The sequence below is a fragment of the Lissotriton vulgaris genome, chromosome 6 (genome assembly GCF_964263255.1).
Source record: "Lissotriton vulgaris chromosome 6, aLisVul1.2, whole genome shotgun sequence".
In the NCBI taxonomy this organism is placed as follows: domain Eukaryota; kingdom Metazoa; phylum Chordata; class Amphibia; order Caudata; family Salamandridae; genus Lissotriton; species Lissotriton vulgaris.
In genome coordinates this window covers 157,074,135-157,091,547 of record NC_141694.1, presented here as the reverse complement: position 1 = coordinate 157,091,547, position 17,413 = coordinate 157,074,135, and positions in this window count along the sequence as shown.

The window sequence follows — 17,413 nt, the reverse complement described above, 5'->3', positions numbered from 1 at the left end:
ATTTGGCATTTCCATTGGACTCCCATTCTAGTCAGCAATAGCTCTATGCACTGAGTGTAGTCCTCTGGGATTGTCCATAATGTCTTTTCAAGTATTCTAAATGTTTATGCTTTGACCATTGCCAACAATAAAAAGGTGAATGACCACCACCAAGAAATAATAAGATACTACTTTACTTTTGGTTTGGATAGGACAATCCATTCTACTACTGTTGCAGGGACAAATCTGCACAAACAGAACTATGGACACTAAATAATGCATCGCTTAGCTTATCAATTATAATAGGTGCTGTAACTGTTAGACTTTCCACATACCTCAGTGATAACAGACTTTGTAGTTGAACCCCCAATCTCCTTACTGACTAGATAGTGTGGCAGAGTCATTTAGCTCCCAAAGTCACCGATGGCAGAGGCACGGACTCATGCTTGCAAAAATTCGAAAACCTTTAGCTCATCCACTCTAGTCTGGAGGACCAAAAACCACAGAGTCTATTTAAGTTTAAAAGCTTTATTAAAAGTAAACACATTTATTAAATTCAAGTTTGTCATAAAAGTGAACGTGTAACTGAAAATGGAAAAGTGCTTAGTGCTGACGATTAATTGGACACATTTCTTGTGGTCGAGCCGAGCTCTCACCTGGTTTGAACTTGATCCTGCTCGTGTTCTTAGAAGTCAAGGTTCTGTCTGTTAGGAGAAAAAGTGGTGCGTGTTAAAAAGTAAAAAGCAAACATTCATCAGTTGTGCCAAAAAGTGCAGCAAGACAACAGCCTTCCCTGGAAAAAGGGACATTTTTACTCTAGAGTACACAGTCAAAAATTATTAAATTGTACACTTTTTTTCACATTTCTTTCTTCCTCCTAGACCAAATATTATATAGTAGTGAGTGGTGTATTCTAACATTATTAAATGTACTTTGTAGGTGGAACATCTGGAGACGGGGCCAGCGCGGAGGTGGTGGCATTGGACGAGGAGGACAACTCTGGGGAGGAGGCGGTGCAAGTGCCGGAAAAGGACATGCCTGTGAGGGTTCACACGGTGGTGGCGGGCAGAGGTAAGCTATACATTCCTTAGTCATTGAGATTGAAGACTGCAGAGTGTGCTTTCTGCACGGGTGTATTATAAAAAAAGCAGGTAGTAGCCTCCTCTAAATGTACTTCGACTTAGCTGTGAAGTTTTTGGCGAGAAGAATCCCAATCAGATCTGAGGTGAACTTGATGGATGGGATGAACGAAAAGCGAAAGAAGGGTGTAAGTAAGTGTGGAAGCACGAGAAATGTAATGATGACTGGCAAAGAAGAATGATATGTGTTTGCTTGGTCCCCGAGGTGGCTGGGAAGGTAAGAAAATGGTATGGTGCATGGCTGGGTGAATGATGAAGCAAGGATGGGTGGAAGGAGAACAGCCTGGGTGGGTGAGACAGAAACTGTATGTGTGCAATATACTTTGAATGGATGGATGGATGCCTGGATCATTCATGGTACTATCTGACTCTTAGATAGCATATGTGAATCTAGAGAGAGTAGACGGTCACTGGATGAACTAAGTGTTACTTTGAAGAGCATGTAACACCGCACCCGCACGTCCGTTCCAGTGTAGGAAAGGCAAGGAAAATAAGTTGTAACGTTGTCCAAAGACTACCATGAATAGTAGCAGTAGTTTGTATTGCAACTGCAAGCACAGCATATATCCAGTTATTACGGTGGGCACTCCCTACCTCCCTTAATAACTTTAGTTTAGTAGTAGTACGTCATTCATGTGTGGGGGTATCACTGTTCACTCAATAATAAGCAAAGCACCTAAAGTCATCCCATATGTCATCAAATACATCCCATGTGAAGTGATAGATAATCAGATAATTTAGCTTCTTCATTTTCCTTTTCTAATACTCATTTGCACTGTAGGGTGAAAGCTAAATTAATTAAGCAGTAGCCCTTTTAACAGAGTATTCTCAGTGCCACCCGTAATAGAAAAGTAAGAGCTTCACCACCTGCATGTACTGGACCGGTACAGTAACGCAAGTCTGTCTCACTCACCATGGTGTGCGTCTGTTTTTCTCGGGTGCAAGTTCACTGCGCTGGCATTATGCCGGCTTGCATAAGATAACGTACCAATTTTCCTAAACAAGAGAGAAGAAGAAGAATAAGAGTGGTGTACTGTCATAGTCGACTGTAATAGAAGTCCATAGTGCTCGTAGAATTTGTTCCTTAAACTCCCACTAATGTTAGAGCAAGGATGAAGAAGTCGGAGGTTACATAGATACTGTCCTCAATAGTTATGCACTGTGCTTTCAATTTGCTACTTGTACTGTGACAACTTTCTGCTCAATCATTTTGTGTTAATCTTAAGGAGCATTGGTTACAGACTATGTCTTTCTTTTTTCATGTAGTTGCTCCTTCCAAATCCAAGACACCATCAAGGAGGAAGGAGCAGGCTCGAATGGCCCGGCAACGGAGGCTGGATGCCACTGTTGCTGAATATCGGCGGCTGGTGTCCCTGGAGGAGGAGGAGACGCAGTCTGGAACAACAACAACGTCCACTGGGACAGCTGCCTCCTCCTCCGTGCGGGCTGCCAGCCAGCGCAGTGCTCCAGCGGTACGGAGCCGGGCTACCAAAGCCAAACGCCACCGCCCAGCAGCAAAGAAAGCAGCTGCCCCTCACAGGATTTGCAAGGCACACCGGCGCCGCTTATCCCTCAGACTGTCCTACCTGGAGCAGGAGGTCCATAATTATAAGAACGTGGTGGAGGGCCTCCGCTTCGAACTTGCCACCCTCCGCAAGGAGCATGATGCCCTGGCTGCTAATTCCAACAGCACCCTGCCATAGTGTCCCTTGCCCCTTTTTTAGAGACTTTTGGGGGGTGGGAATTGGGAGTTGGGATTTTTGGGGACTTTTGAAGGACAATCGTTGGGGTTAGGGAGGGTCTTGCGGGAGATTCTTTTGTTAGGGCTATAAAAATATACTTTTTGAAACTTTATCTGACCATACCTGTTTTTTACTGCTTTTGAGTCTGGTGGGTGGGGGTTTAACATAACAGTAAGTTTGTTTTCCTGAATAGTCCTAGGACTTTAGTAGTACTACCGTCAATCAAATCTCTCGTCTCTCCTAATACTCCATTATACTACCTCCAACCAAACGCCTATCTTACCTGTAATTTCTGTTTGCAAGTAGGGCTAGGCCCAGGGCTGGCTCCACGGGAAACAGCAAATAAGGTTGGCAATCCTGGGCGGATAAAATTTCCTCATAGCGGTGGTACTAGTGGTGTGACACAGTGGCAGTTGCTTGCCTATGAAAAAAAGAAAATGAAATCTGGTTTGTCCTCCTGAGCAATACAAAGGTACAATACAGAATATAGCAGGTGACAGAAGTACACTAGAACAGTGCCACGTTGTAGCCTAACAAATGTTAAAGTATAACTAATTTGGTTGAAGTTCTTTGACATTAGCCATGGGTCTTTGTCAAGCAGAGTAAGAATATATCCTCGGATTTCTTCACCAGCCTGTTGCTATCACCTTATCCTCCCCAGCAAGTGTGTGGATTTATTGCTGTAATTTAGTCACACATCAATCAAAACCACACAGCCCGGGGGAAGAGGGTTAGGGTTTGAAAAATGGATGGGTACGGGGGTTTTTGGGAAAGGTTTTGGGAGACAAGAAAAAGTAGCACAGCATGGACGAACAATTGTGAACATAAACAAATCTTTGGGTACAAACCTATCCATCAATCTTTGAAAGTGCATACACTACTGTAACTGCATGCATGTCAGTTAAAAGTAATTAGTACTTTCGACAACTGTGGAAGAAAGAATGCGACAGTACAGGGCGTGGGTGGAAATATTGATAACTATATTCAACATAAGGTCTCTGTAGCCAGATACCTGAGAGCCTTGCTGGTCACTATAAATCCATTCACAACAACACTCAATGGGGTTGGTCTGGAAGGTGTCAGGTTTACTCCCCGTGATCCAGTCGATGCAAATATGGTTCCACCTCCAAATGTCACCAACACCCAGAAGTGTAAACAGAGGGGGTTCGAGGCATTAGGCGGGGGAGAAAAATAACAAACTAAAATAAAAAATGTGGGATGGGTAAAGGTAGGGTCAGCAGGGAAAGGATACCTGTAACAGAAGACAAGACAGGCATCAGTGAAGTGCTGTCCTAACATACAAGGGTACTCTCATATAGTCTCACTAAATAGTCTGCAAGTCTCCCGCCTACTCATGGGAAATGTAGTTTCATAGTACGGTAGGCGCTTAGGGGCTGCGTAACCTGACAGAAGGTATAGTAGATAGAAAAGGAGAAATTGCTTTTTTTCTAGGTGTCCCCTCACTCACCAGGGTTGCCCCTTGGTGACATGCTTCATCATTGGGGCCATCCCAGTCCTCTACGGCCTGGGGCGTGCTGCGACTTGCGAATTACGTAGGAGCACTTACAAATGACTATGTGTGGTGCAGATGTGATAGTGGAGTGGACTAAGTGATGTGTTAAGGGATCAATGTAGAAGCAGAGAGAGAGCCAAGAAATGCAGTCACAGTCAGAGAAAAAGGCAAGGGATACTGTATCTATGTGGTTGTAGTGGTCCTGTTGGAAGTGGTAAGTAAGTTGCCCGCAGAAAAAAAATCCTCCTATTAGCGGCACTCCTCCATTGCAGCCGACGCTTCATCCATCGATGTTGGTCACCAGAAGACACCCTGTCCACTGCCTGCCTGATGCTGAATTGTGGCTCGCTACTGTGAAGCCTGACTCCATCCTTTTTTCCCCATTGCAGAGACTGAAACCCGGCCTGTAATTATTCAACGAAAAACAGGAAGTGATATAATATTACAACACCACTGATAAATAAATATAAGGTATGTAGGCTGTAAACTGTGTTTTAGAACAAAATTAGATCTTCCTAGCAGTGCTCCCACCCAGACCCTTACTAAAGCCAGTCGCAAAAATGTAGAAGACCCCCAATCAAATCTCAAAAAACGAGGCCTAGCAGAAAACTGGTGACAAAACTTACTTTGAAAGTAAAAGTAGGCCGAAGTACCCTAATTACCCATTACCCACCGTGGATTGCATTCAAACCACTTGCAAGCAACCAAGCAAAAGTAGCCATAGCCAGCATCGCTCCAAGACTCGAAATCCCCCCCACTCAAACACATGCAATAGAAATACTGCTAACCCTAACGAACCCTAAGTTAAGAATAGTGGCAAAGGCTTTCTTTAACTATGCCAAATCCCCCCTTTCCCACCATGGATTTTCTTCAAATGACTTGCAACCAAAATTACACATTCTCACGAGTGCTCTAAGACCCCAGAACTCAGTTTGAAAAATCTAGAACACCCCGAAACATGCAATCCTGCTGCTAGGGCTAACCCTAACGAACCCTAAGTTACAAAAAGTGCCAAAACTAAAGGCTTTTCCGCGCGGATTTTGTCCCAACCACTTCTACCCGGTATTAGACCTTCCCAGGAATGCCCCAAGACCCGGCAACCCACCCGCCAAGAAGCGTAACACCCCCAAACAGGCCAAAAGCAAAATCTCATACTTGCAATATTTCTGGGCCTTCGGTCCAAACGCGCTGCGTAGCTAGGCCATAAGTCGGGGTTGGCACGACGGATTTCCTGAAAAGCAAATGCAATCAAGATTAGAGTGTCCCAGCAGTGCTCCCAGACCACGAAACTCACCCGCAAACAGACGGAACCCCCCCTAAGAGCACCTCAAAGGCAAGCAAGTCATCAAAAACACAAAAAAAATTCCGCCTGGGATTTGGTCCAAAACACTTTTATCCGGTATTAGAGCTTCCCAGCAATGGCCCCAGAGCCGTCAACCCAGGAGAAAACGAGTAGAAGACCCCCAAACAGCCAAAGAGCAAAAGTACAAAAATGGGGACTTAGTCACTTTTTCACAAATTTCCCAAATCACTCCGCGCGCGCTCTGCAGCTAGGCCCTAAGTCCCCTCAGCCACCATGGATTTGCTTCAAACCTCTTGCAAAGTAAAGTATATATAGCCAGCAGTGCTCCCACACCACGAAACTCACCCAGAAACACCAGGAAGCCCCCCAAACAGGCCCCCGAAAACGCTACATAGAGCAAAATGTCAGAAATAGCCCAAAAAAAAATCGGCCTGGATTTTGTCCCAACCACTTCTACCCGGTATTAGACCTTCCCAGGAATGCCCCAAGACCCGGCAACCCACCCGCCAAGAAGCATAACACCCCCAAACAGGCCAAAAGCAAAATCTCATACTTGCAATATTTCTGGGCCTTCGGTCCAAACGCGCTGCGTAGCTAGGCCATAAGTCGGGGTTGGCACGACGGATTTCCTGAAAAGCAAATGCAATCAAGATTAGAGTGTCCCAGCAGTGCTCCCAGACCACAAAACTCACCCACAAACACCAGGAAGCCCCCCAAACAGGCCCCCGAAAACGCTACATCGAGCAAAATGTCAGAAATAGCCCAAAAAAAAATCGGCCTGGATTTTGTCCCAACCACTTCTACCCGGTATTAGACCTTCCCAGGAATGCCCCAAGACCCGGCAACCCACCCGCCAAGAAGCATAACACCCCCAAACAGGCCAAAAGCAAAATCTCATACTTGCAATATTTCTGGGCCTTCGGTCCAAACGCGCTGCGTAGCTAGGCCATAAGTCGGGGTTGGCACGACGGATTTCCTGAAAAGCAAATGCAATCAAGATTAGAGTGTCCCAGCAATGCTCTCAGACCACGAAACTCACCCACAAACAGACGGAACCCCCCCTAAGAGCACCTCAAAGGCAAGCAAGTCATCAAAAACACAAAAAATTTTCCGCCTCGGATTTGGCACAAACCACTTTTAGTGCTTCCCAGCAATGGCCCCAGACCCGTCAACTCACCTGCAAAGAGGTAGAACAACACCCCCACAAGTGCTGAGTCTTTCTTCATTGGGCGTAAACCAGCCCTCTGCTTTGATGGAAATAGGAGTCTGGAGGAGGAGGATAGAGGAGCATGTTCTTCTGAACTTGTGAACCTGAGGAATGCAGACTGCGGCACCTTCAAATAAATTAGCAAACAAGTGAAGACAGTTCTGCTGATGGGCTTGTTTTTGTGATTATCTGATTAAAGTTTGAATTATATTAACTGTGCACAACAAAGAAAGACAGACACACAGGAATAAAAGTGAATAAGGATGAAAAAGAAAGTTATTGATTCGTTGTCTCATTTTCAGGGCTCGAAGTCGGTATCACGGTCCAGGAATAAGAATAAGGCTTCGTCATCATACTCTGCGAATTCAGCCAGGGTGAGGTCAGTGCCACCTGACAGAGTAGAAATTCCCTCATCTATGGTGCTGGCCACCTCCTCTTCATCCGGCACGCTCTCTCGTACTCTTATATCTGGTGGTATGAGGTGCTGATTCATCTTGATCATTGTTAACCTCTCCACATTTTTGGGCGAGAGGCGGCTCCGTTTGGGAGTTACAATCCCACCAGCCGCACTGAAAACCCGTTCAGAAGACACACTTGCGAGTGGGCAAGACAAGTAGTTTAAAGCCAGGTTGGTGAGCTGTGGCCACAATTCTTTTTTCCCATGCCAATACGCCAATGGGTCAGAATTAACATAGACCTCTGTGGAGTCATTCAGATAGTCCTTCACCATCGACTCAAGGTCCTCCTCCAAGGTTCCTCCACTTTGCGTAGCTCTTGCTGTGCCTCTGACCTTTTGAGAACCAAACCCACGCAGAGCTAGCCAATCCTCTTCAGCCTCCAATGTTTCTGTTGTCTTTCGTGCAGATGATCCGGTTGCCGGTGTCTTTAACGGCTGAGAGGTCACTTGTGCCACAGCCACAGGTGCAGAAGTGGATTGTTTTGACTGGGGATGGCCTGCTGATGTACTGCCATTTCCTTCAATTTCCAGCCGTTCTGTTTCAAACTTCTTGGCTGACAAGGCTAGCCAACGTTTGTACTTTGTAACATCTTCATCAGCAAAAGGAAAGAATGCTCTGCCTGCCAGCGCCTTTTTGTAGCGTGGATCCAGAATAGTAGCACAAATGTAATGCTGTTCTGAGTGGATCTTTTTAAGACGTTCATCACCTTGTAGGAGCTCTAATAATTGCTCAGCCAGAAGCAAAGAAGAGTCTTTCTTTTTGTCATCTTTTCGAAACACAGAACACACCTCCTTCAGTTGGTCCTCCAGCATGTACAACAATGGGATAGCTTTTCCCAAATTAGAGTCCTCCTTGCTGACTGCACGCGTGAAGACCTCAAAAGGACGAAGCATGCGTGTTAGGCTTTCAACTATGTTCCATTGCGGCCCACCCATCCTCAGCTCCTCTATACCCTCTTTCAAGAAATATTGATCGAGTTGCGTATACTGCTCATACAGACGCTCAAGCATGTAGAAGGTTGAGTTCCAACGTGTTACCACCTCCTGGATGAGTGCTTTCACTGGCATTTGACATTGATATAGCATGCTCCTCAGCTGCTTGCGGGCCTTAAAAGAATGCCTGAAATGCTTGCAAATTTTTCGGCAGTTCTCCAATACACTGTACGCTGCACTGCGTTTATTACCCAAGAATTTTTGGACAACCAGGTTTATACAGTGCGCCAAACACGGCACTCTGAAATAGTAACCGTCCCTCATGGCCTTAACTATATTGGAGCCATTGTCCGTGGAAACATAACCAACCTTGCGTTTTAGTGGGGACAGACAGTTAAGGACCTTTGTGTTAAAGACATCCAAAATGTTTTCTGCTGTGTGACGTTTCTCCAAACCAAACATGGCTAGTGTTGCATGTTTCCGAGCACCTTTAAAAACAATGTTAGTGTCAACACCTGAGTTTAGCTTTGCTTTAGCCCCTGAAAAAGAGACCCAGTGTGCAGTGATGCACATGTAATCAGCGCCTGCGCCACTGGTCCACATGTCTGTTGTCAGATGTATAGTGTGAACAGCACTCTTCTGCAAAGCTGCCCCAATCACCTTCAGAACATCTTCATGTAGTGCTGGAACCGCAACTCGGGCAAAATAGAACCGGCTAGGAACCTTCCATTTAGGGCAGAGCACTGCCACTAATTCTAGAAAACCAACCCCTTCTACAAAAGAAAAAGGGAGAAGGTCCAGAGCTAGCATTTTAGCCAGCTTAGTGTTATACAGACGGGTCATTGGGTGGTTGCGTTCATATTGCGCTTCTGTAAACAACATCTTTTTAATGTTGCCCTGGACCAATGATTTACGGGATGATGATGATCTCTTCGACCCAGTTACGCTCGCTGATGAACTTTTCCGCATTGATGTCTCACTCTCTCCCACACTCTTAGTGTGGCTCCCATGGGGTGTGCTGCTGACATGGGAACTGGGTGTAAGTGAAGTGTTTGAATCGTCTTCTTCTACCTCCTCGTCATCAGCAGATGACAAATCAACGTTTTCATTACGTGCAATTCCGGCTTTCTTGACCGCCTCTAGGTGCGGAAACCATTCGACAGCGTGCCTTCTCTCAAGATGACCTCTCTGGCCTCCGGTACCATAGTTAGAACCAAGCTTACCACGACTAAATCGAAGCTTACAAAGGCTACAAATGGCTACGTTTTCCTTTTTTGGGCAAACACTAAAGAAGTCCCAAACTGGAGACTTGAAATGTCTTCGGGGGCCGGAGGAGGCGGCGATACTGGTGGTGGTGGTCCTGCTGCTAATGACAGATGAAGTGGAGGATGTGGATTGCCGAACTTCAGTACGTTTTGCACTTTCACCACCACGAATTGAGGTCGAGGACGAGGTGGGTACCTTCTTGCGAAGAAATATGGAAGCGGTAGGTTTTGGTGTACTACTTAACTCCAAATCTAATGATTCCATTTCCATTGCCTCCTCGCCGACATCATCATCACGCTCAGCAGCTTCTCGGGATAGGGTCAAAATGTCTCTTTGCTGCATGCCCGGTGGGGCTGCAGTGACCTTTGTGATGACTGGCTCGTCGTCATCGTGAGAGGCTTCATCACCAGCAGTATCTGTCACTTCTTGTTGAGCCTCATCACACTCCATAGGTTTGAGTTTTTGGACGACCTTCCTTTTACGCTTAGGTGCCGGTGTCAGATCATGGTGTGCCTCTGCCTCACTGTCAGACCGCAGTTGTTGTGGTTCCCAAGACAGATCACTTGCACCAGAACGAGGTGGGCTTGAAGAAGATGTAGACACCCCCCTTGATCTTTTCCTTGCTAGGGATGTGGAAGACAATGAATGATCATCAGGAGGAGTGGCTTCCAATGATACCTCAGCTTCAATGTCGATTTCCAAATGTGCCCCTACTTCGGGAGGAACAACTATTGTGGGCACTTGTGAACCTCCATGCACCTTTGCTTGCGCATCTCCTTTTGCTGCCTCTCCTTCCACATGTACTTGGGCGTGTACTTGCACATGGTGTTGTTGCGGCTGTGGTTGTTCAACACTTGTCAGATGAGTTACAACAACCTGTGTTGATTCAGGGACATTGCTGCTACTTTCTTGCGATGAGCCAACATCACTGGTCGATGGTGATTGGAGAAGTACACTGACTGCCTCTGAAGCACTCAAGGGCTTTGACTTAAGTTGCCTTGGTGGTGGAGGCACTGAACCCAATGAAGCAGGGGTGCTGCTCTCAGGTTGGTCCCCAGCAGATCCTGCTGCTGCAGGCGTACTTTTTTTTTTGCTCCCAAAAAAAGTGGCGGGTGGCACACCAGCCTCCTTGGTAACTTGCTTCTTCTGCTCCTTACTAGCAACTTTCTTGCTAGAGGAGCTACGGAGAACTTTCTTTGGGGGCGGGGCCATCTTCTTCAGAGCAGGTCAGACAGCAGGCCGCAGTTGCACAAATTGTAGAGTTGTCTGAGGCCAGACGTGACGTCGCGTGACGTTATGCTGCACACACACACGCAACGCTGCAGGACTTCTTCCTGGCACTGGTGGTTCTCTTGAGTCTTGTGCACCTAAAAAAAATGGAAGACAGAGGAACATCAGTTCAGTTATAGAGCACAAAAAAATCGAAAAACACTGCAAAATCAGCACAATCCCAATCCATCCATGCCCTCCATAATGTTTAAATTCAAGACAACCCACAGAAAGACTAGGCCCATGCAAGACTCACTACCCCTGGGCATAAATAAAGGTTGAAAAGTAGGCAAAATGGTTGGAGGCCTAACAACAAAGCCTGCATTCAAAATGGCCACTTGCCTGCCAGCACATGGCCAGTGCCTGTAGCTGCACTCAAAATGGCCACCAGCCACATGGCATGTCCCTCCCCATGAACACCCCCAAAAATCGAAAAACACTGCAAAATCAGCACAATCCCATTCAATCCATGGCCTCCATGATGTTTAAATTCAAGACAACCCACAGAAAGACTAGGCCCATGCTAGACTCAAATACCCCTGGTGAAAAGGCCACAAGTACAGGCCCAAAAATCGAAAAACACTGCAAAATCAGCACAATCCTATTCCATCCATGGCCTCCATGATGTTTAAATTCAAGACAGCCCACAGAAAGACTAGGCCCATGCTAGACTCAAATACCCCTGGTGAAAAGGCCACAAGTACAGGCCCAAAAATCGAAAAACACTGCAAAATCAGCACAATCCCATTCAATCCATGGCCTCCATGATGTTTAAATTCAAGACAACCCACAGAAATACTAGGCCCATGCAAGACTCACTACCCCTGGGCATAAATAAAGGTTGAAAAGTAGGCAAAATGGTTGGAGGCCTAACAACAAAGCCTGCATTCAAAATGGCCACTTGCCTGCCAGCACATGGCCAGTGCCTGTAGCTGCACTCAAAATGGCCACCAGCCACATGGCATGTCCCTCCCCATGAACACCCCCAAAAATCGAAAAACACTGCAAAATCAGCACAATCCCATTCAATCCATGGCCTCCATGATGTTTAAATTCAAGACAACCCACAGAAAGACTAGGCCCATGCTAGACTCAAATACCCCTGGTGAAAAGGCCACAAGTACAGGCCCAAAAATCGAAAAACACTGCAAAATCAGCACAATCCTATTCCATCCATGGCCTCCATGATGTTTAAATTCAAGACAGCCCACAGAAAGACTAGGCCCATGCTAGACTCAAATACCCCTGGTGAAAAGGCCACAAGTACAGGCCCAAAAATCGAAAAACACTGCAAAATCAGCACAATCCCATTCAATCCATGGCCTCCATGATGTTTAAATTCAAGACAACCCACAGAAATACTAGGCCCATGCAAGACTCACTACCCCTGGGCATAAATAAAGGTTGAAAAGTAGGCAAAATGGTTGGAGGCCTAACAACAAAGCCTGCATTCAAAATGGCCACTTGCCTGCCAGCACATGGCCAGTGCCTGTAGCTGCACTCAAAATGGCCACCAGCCACATGGCATGTCCCTCCCCATGAACACCCCCAAAAATCGAAAAACACTGCAAAATCAGCACAATCCCATTCAATCCATGGCCTCCATGATGTTTAAATTCAAGACAACCCACAGAAAGACTAGGCCCATGCTAGACTCAAATACCCCTGGTGAAAAGGCCACAAGTACAGGCCCAAAAATCGAAAAACACTGCAAAATCAGCACAATCCTATTCCATCCATGGCCTCCATGATGTTTAAATTCAAGACAGCCCACAGAAAGACTAGGCCCATGCTAGACTCAAATACCCCTGGTGAAAAGGCCACAAGTACAGGCCCAAAAATCGAAAAACACTGCAAAATCAGCACAATCCCATTCAATCCATGGCCTCCATGATGTTTAAATTCAAGACAACCCACAGAAATACTAGGCCCATGCAAGACTCACTACCCCTGGGCATAAATAAAGGTTGAAAAGTAGGCAAAATGGTTGGAGGCCTAACAACAAAGCCTGCATTCAAAATGGCCACTTGCCTGCCAGCACATGGCCAGTGCCTGTAGCTGCACTCAAAATGGCCACCAGCCACATGGCATGTCCCTCCCCATGAACACCCCCAAAAATCGAAAAACACTGCAAAATCAGCACAATCCCATTCAATCCATGGCCTCCATGATGTTTAAATTCAAGACAACCCACAGAAAGACTAGGCCCATGCTAGACTCAAATACCCCTGGTGAAAAGGCCACAAGTACAGGCCCAAAAATCGAAAAACACTGCAAAATCAGCACAATCCTATTCCATCCATGGCCTCCATGATGTTTAAATTCAAGACAGCCCACAGAAAGACTAGGCCCATGCTAGACTCAAATACCCCTGGTGAAAAGGCCACAAGTACAGGCCCAAAAATCGAAAAACACTGCAAAATCAGCACAATCCCATTCAATCCATGGCCTCCATGATGTTTAAATTCAAGACAACCCACAGAAAGACTAGGCCCATGCAAGACTCACTACCCCTGGGCATAAATAAAGGTTGAAAAGTAGGCAAAATGGTTGGAGGCCTAACAACAAAGCCTGCATTCAAAATGGCCACTTGCCTGCCAGCACATGGCCAGTGCCTGTAGCTGCACTCAAAATGGCCACCAGCCACATGGCATGTCCCTCCCCATGAACACCCCCAAAAATCGAAAAACACTGCAAAATCAGCACAATCCCATTCAATCCATGGCCTCCATGATGTTTAAATTCAAGACAACCCACAGAAAGACTAGGCCCATGCTAGACTCAAATACCCCTGGTGAAAAGGCCACAAGTACAGGCCCAAAAATCGAAAAACACTGCAAAATCAGCACAATCCTATTCCATCCATGGCCTCCATGATGTTTAAATTCAAGACAGCCCACAGAAAGACTAGGCCCATGCTAGACTCAAATACCCCTGGTGAAAAGGCCACAAGTACAGGCCCAAAAATCGAAAAACACTGCAAAATCAGCACAATCCCATTCAATCCATGGCCTCCATGATGTTTAAATTCAAGACAACCCACAGAAATACTAGGCCCATGCAAGACTCACTACCCCTGGGCATAAATAAAGGTTGAAAAGTAGGCAAAATGGTTGGAGGCCTAACAACAAAGCCTGCATTCAAAATGGCCACTTGCCTGCCAGCACATGGCCAGTGCCTGTAGCTGCACTCAAAATGGCCACCAGCCACATGGCATGTCCCTCCCCATGAACACCCCCAAAAATCGAAAAACACTGCAAAATCAGCACAATCCCATTCAATCCATGGCCTCCATGATGTTTAAATTCAAGACAACCCACAGAAAGACTAGGCCCATGCTAGACTCAAATACCCCTGGTGAAAAGGCCACAAGTACAGGCCCAAAAATCGAAAAACACTGCAAAATCAGCACAATCCTATTCCATCCATGGCCTCCATGATGTTTAAATTCAAGACAGCCCACAGAAAGACTAGGCCCATGCTAGACTCAAATACCCCTGGTGAAAAGGCCACAAGTACAGGCCCAAAAATCGAAAAACACTGCAAAATCAGCACAATCCCATTCAATCCATGGCCTCCATGATGTTTAAATTCAAGACAACCCACAGAAATACTAGGCCCATGCAAGACTCACTACCCCTGGGCATAAATAAAGGTTGAAAAGTAGGCAAAATGGTTGGAGGCCTAACAACAAAGCCTGCATTCAAAATGGCCACTTGCCTGCCAGCACATGGCCAGTGCCTGTAGCTGCACTCAAAATGGCCACCAGCCACATGGCATGTCCCTCCCCATGAACACCCCCAAAAATCGAAAAACACTGCAAAATCAGCACAATCCCATTCAATCCATGGCCTCCATGATGTTTAAATTCAAGACAACCCACAGAAAGACTAGGCCCATGCTAGACTCAAATACCCCTGGTGAAAAGGCCACAAGTACAGGCCCAAAAATCGAAAAACACTGCAAAATCAGCACAATCCTATTCCATCCATGGCCTCCATGATGTTTAAATTCAAGACAGCCCACAGAAAGACTAGGCCCATGCTAGACTCAAATACCCCTGGTGAAAAGGCCACAAGTACAGGCCCAAAAATCGAAAAACACTGCAAAATCAGCACAATCCCATTCAATCCATGGCCTCCATGATGTTTAAATTCAAGACAACCCACAGAAAGACTAGGCCCATGCAAGACTCACTACCCCTGGGCATAAATAAAGGTTGAAAAGTAGGCAAAATGGTTGGAGGCCTAACAACAAAGCCTGCATTCAAAATGGCCACTTGCCTGCCAGCACATGGCCAGTGCCTGTAGCTGCACTCAAAATGGCCACCAGCCACATGGCATGTCCCTCCCCATGAACACCCCCAAAAATCGAAAAACACTGCAAAATCAGCACAATCCCATTCAATCCATGGCCTCCATGATGTTTAAATTCAAGACAACCCACAGAAAGACTAGGCCCATGCTAGACTCAAATACCCCTGGTGAAAAGGCCACAAGTACAGGCCCAAAAATCGAAAAACACTGCAAAATCAGCACAATCCTATTCCATCCATGGCCTCCATGATGTTTAAATTCAAGACAGCCCACAGAAAGACTAGGCCCATGCTAGACTCAAATACCCCTGGTGAAAAGGCCACAAGTACAGGCCCAAAAATCGAAAAACACTGCAAAATCAGCACAATCCCATTCAATCCATGGCCTCCATGATGTTTAAATTCAAGACAACCCACAGAAAGACTAGGCCCATGCAAGACTCACTACCCCTGGGCATAAATAAAGGTTGAAAAGTAGGCAAAATGGTTGGAGGCCTAACAACAAAGCCTGCATTCAAAATGGCCACTTGCCTGCCAGCACATGGCCAGTGCCTGTAGCTGCACTCAAAATGGCCACCAGCCACATGGCATGTCCCTCCCCATGAACACCCCCAAAAATCGAAAAACACTGCAAAATCAGCACAATCCCATTCAATCCATGGCCTCCATGATGTTTAAATTCAAGACAACCCACAGAAAGACTAGGCCCATGCTAGACTCAAATACCCCTGGTGAAAAGGCCACAAGTACAGGCCCAAAAATCGAAAAACACTGCAAAATCAGCACAATCCTATTCCATCCATGGCCTCCATGATGTTTAAATTCAAGACAGCCCACAGAAAGACTAGGCCCATGCTAGACTCAAATACCCCTGGTGAAAAGGCCACAAGTACAGGCCCAAAAATCGAAAAACACTGCAAAATCAGCACAATCCCATTCAATCCATGGCCTCCATGATGTTTAAATTCAAGACAACCCACAGAAAGACTAGGCCCATGCAAGACTCACTACCCCTGGGCATAAATAAAGGTTGAAAAGTAGGCAAAATGGTTGGAGGCCTAACAACAAAGCCTGCATTCAAAATGGCCACTTGCCTGCCAGCACATGGCCAGTGCCTGTAGCTGCACTCAAAATGGCCACCAGCCACATGGCATGTCCCTCCCCATGAACACCCCCAAAAATCGAAAAACACTGCAAAATCAGCACAATCCCATTCAATCCATGGCCTCCATGATGTTTAAATTCAAGACAGCCCACAGAAAGACTAGGCCCATGCTAGACTCAAATACCCCTGGTGAAAAGGCCACAAGTACAGGCCCAAAAATCGAAAAACACTGCAAAATCAGCACAATCCTATTCCATCCATGGCCTCCATGATGTTTAAATTCAAGACAGCCCACAGAAAGACTAGGCCCATGCACCACTCACTACCCCTGGTCAAGGCCCCAACAACAGGTCAAAAATCGAAAAACACAAAATTTTACAAAAAAAAAAAATCGAAAAACACAGAAAAATCAGCACAATCCCAATTCATCTATGGCCTCCATGATGTTTAAGTTCAAGACAACCCACAGAAAGAATCAGTCCACCCACCACTGAGTACCCTGGGCCCTGGGCAAAAGGCCCCAAAACAGCCCAAAAATCGAAAATCCCAAAATTTTAGTTGCAGCAACTGTAATGCCCCAAACAAACTTACTTGTAAAATTTCTAATCCAACAGTGATCCAAACAAAGTCAAAAAGGCCTCAAATCCAAAGATCCAGCAGCATCCACAAAAAGTAATCCTTCCAGGTCCACATCCAAATAAAAAGTGACCAGGAGATGGACAAAGCACTGGGAGGAGCCTGCTGAACAGGAACAGGAAGTTGAAGACTATGGGGCACTTCCTTCCTCCCACCCCCCTGCCCCCTCCCCAAAATGGACTCCTCGCTAAAAAAGTGCAGGCAAATGTCAAACTAAGGAGTTATTCACATAAAAATCATCATTTCTAGAAGGTTTATGCTGCTTGCTGGTGGATTTCTTGTGCAGAATTGCAAATTTATATTTTCGCTCGCCGCATCTCAAATCTCGCAATTGCGAAGTACCGCGAGACGTGATCTCGCCGTACTCGCGTTGACAAACTCTCGCTGTGCAAGTTGGCAAGCCGCGATGACGTAATCGCGCTCGCCAAATTCCCGCGGGATCACACAGCAAGATCCAAAATGGCGCAGCACTCGCAAAATATCGAGAAAAACAACTCGGCAAACGATGAGAAACGCCGCGCGCCGCAAAAATTGTATCACCAACGCCGC